The sequence below is a fragment of the Syzygium oleosum genome, unplaced genomic scaffold (assembly GCF_021117445.2).
Source record: "Syzygium oleosum isolate NSW1041296 unplaced genomic scaffold, Sole_v2.1 Sole_v2.10, whole genome shotgun sequence".
NCBI lineage: Eukaryota > Viridiplantae > Streptophyta > Magnoliopsida > Myrtales > Myrtaceae > Syzygium > Syzygium oleosum.
The window spans coordinates 3,012,233-3,015,483 of NW_026607494.1; positions in this window are offsets into that span (position 1 = coordinate 3,012,233).

The window sequence follows — 3,251 nt, forward strand, 5'->3', positions numbered from 1 at the left end:
TCAAGGTTGAATTGGCCATTGTGTTTGCTTGATTAATAGGATAAACATTCAATGGGGTCGGATCACACGGCTTCTAGAAAAGATTTCTTGGAGCAATTTCGTTCGTCAACCGAAAAGGGATTTTGGATGATTGATTAGTGTTTGATTGCACAAAATTTGTACGATTCCACTCAATAACACAATGTCAACGCGCTTCAATTTCACCGGCGGTGGTTGAATCGTTTATCATGTTGGCGACATTTTATTAATGACCTCTCTCTCCATTGCCTTTTGCTCATAATTAGAAAGCCGCGTTCCTCAAATATATGTCTCTATCTCGCTTAATGTTGACCCTTTAAATTTGAATAATTATACACATCTCATTTTTAATCATTACTTTTAATCATCATTCACCTACTCATTCCAAATCTAATGACTCAAATGTTTTCATTTTCAAAATGGAATCCAGGGCTTTTTTCGTTTGTGAATTTGCGGAAGAAAACAAATTCCTTTTCTTTCCGGTAAAAACAATTAGAATACTGGTTAAATTTGCAAAAGGAAATAAAAATACAAGTAAAATACAATTAGAAAAAGATTAGAATATTTATTTCCTGTAAAAAGTAAAATACAAGTTAAATTAAAAAAGAAATTCAAAACAATTATATGTGATTCTACGTGCCGATATTTGTATGTTATGAAAGTTTCGAGTATTTCGGAAAAGAGTTTCAACATGAGTCACAAGGCCTCCTAAGTCCATAAAAAGTGAAAAGTGAAAATTAAAAAATAAAAATCAATTTAAAGAGAATCTAAGTTTATAATTAATTTTTTAAAATAAATTATAATCAATTTTTTTGGTCGAAAGTCCATAATCAATTGATAGGGTTGTATTTATGGATTTTTATGAGGTCCATGAACCTACCTTTTCTAAATAATTACCATTTTCCATACATATTGTGGAGAAATTCAATTGCCATAATTAATGATCAATTGTCGATTAGAAAATTTTGTACAATACTTTATTGCTCGAGGCGGATATTTTCGAAGCCTCTTTTTCTGTGAGTTGTTATATTGGGTATATTAAGTCTGACCTATAAAATTGATATATCGAATGAAATGGAAGATTGCAAGTTGGCATTTAAAAAAATGAGCCATATGTAAATGACAGTCTAACGCATTGGTAAATCGCTTTTGTAAATCAGTGTAGAGTATACTGAGCATTTTTCCTATTTCCCTTGGACCTAGTATATTGCTTATGTACAAGTAATGCTATGGATCGACCAAAAAAAAAGTAATGCTATGGAAAAATTTTGTTTAGTGCCCTAATTATTTCATAATGATGTTTCTAAAATGTTGTATAAAAGACGTATCTTAAAAGGCATTTATGTTTACATTCCATAGTCCCTAATTATTTGGGCAGTCTTCTTTTATTCTCTTTATCAATGAGTTCACTCTATGGACTACGCAACAAGAAGAATAAGGGGATGGGCTCACGCCTGTAAGTATGGACAATATCAAGAGCAATCCATGATAAAATCCAATTACCATGTGTGAACCCACTCTTTCCGTGCATCGACTGTCTTTTTATGTAACTTATTAGTCACCACTTGATTTTTCTAGCTTCGTGATAGGAATATCTATGTGGGCAGTGCTTGCACGCTTTAGACGTTTCCGATTTTTACATTTCCTTTTTGTTGGTCTCGAATATTACAACAAAGTTGAGTTTGACACAGCTAACACCAAAAAAGGGAAAAATAGTCGAACCTTATTTTTCCAATGACATCAATCCAACCTTTAATGAGAATTTCTTTTCGTCTGGCTAGAGTTGGTGGCTACTATGAGGATATTGAAATGCATGGAATGAAGATTTATTTATCTAAAATAGTCAAGGAATCGTGTTGATGATCATGAAGCCATATCTGTGCCATAAATTCTTCATGATTATCATGGCGTCCCTAACCCTAGGGCCAGAAAGCATGCATGCAGCTAATTATTCGAATATTCTTGGTACAAAGATAAAGAGTTCTTCCAAATTATTCCACTAAATTGCCACCTCACGACACTTGGCCAAAAGGGTAAAAGAGAAAGGAAATTAATTTTTTTTCCTTAAAATGTCACCTCACGAGGACCCCGATGAGAGGGGCGCATATCTTAGAAGACAGCTTCGCATGCAAAACCTAGAGACACTGGAAGGATCTATTCTGTTCCCTTCAGACAACATCATTCACCCTTAGTCATGCAGATGCCTTTTGTTTTCCCCTCATCTCTCCCTCTCTCTCTCTCTCTCTCTCTCTCTCTCTCTCTCTCGTCTTAATTATCATAATTATTATCATAATCATACTCACAATCATCATCGCTCTCATCATCATCACCATCCATCCATCCTTCTCTCTCTGTCTCTCTCTCTCTCTCTCTTCATTGCTATTATCTGGGATGCTTTGTGACTGCTGGGAAAGGGTCGGACATGGAGGGCCCGAGAGAATTGAAGGCATTTTCTTAGCGAGAGAAGAGAGAATGAAAATGGGAATGATGGGAATGGTGGTAATGATGATAAGATTCCAATGATGGCTCCTTCCCGGACTGTTTCATTGGCTTGTCAAAGTCGAGGGGCGGGCGAGATCATGATTAATTATTATTGATGCTCTCGATTGTTTTTTGGGCGATGATTGCTTGCCAAAGTTCATCATGGGAAAAAGATGCTTTTGGAATTTTCGTCTCGGAATGCGCGAGATTAGATTAGTGAGGCTTTGGAAAGTTTGGGAAGACACGTTTCAATTTCGAGATGTTGCGTTTGGGAATAATCGTTATTATTATTATGAGGAAAGTGATTAGGGTTGATTGAGGAATTTGCTCTGGTCGGCAGAAGAGAACAACAACTTTGACCAAATGGAAAAAGAAGAAGAAAGAAAATCTTTGGACAAGGAGTGGTGATTGAATACTAATGATGTTTGGTTATCCCTTTTGTCTTAATTATATAATTTTTATGTGGCAATATTTCAACACTCTTTTTATTTTATAAATGAGGCGCACCGGTTTTTTTTTTTAATGTTAACCGATTAAATTAGCCTCGATTTTGTTGAGCACGCGTTAATATTTTCTAATGCCTTTTCTTATGCGAATTAATTGTCTTTTGAGCTACTGTTTTCCTTATCTCTTCTAATTCAAAATTTTCCTTTTTTAAGTCTTTCTTGAACCTAGTTTGAAGAGAACAATTTCCTTTTCCTTCTAATTAGCAAAACCAGAACTCGAGCGTGTGTTCAACTAGAAACTCAATT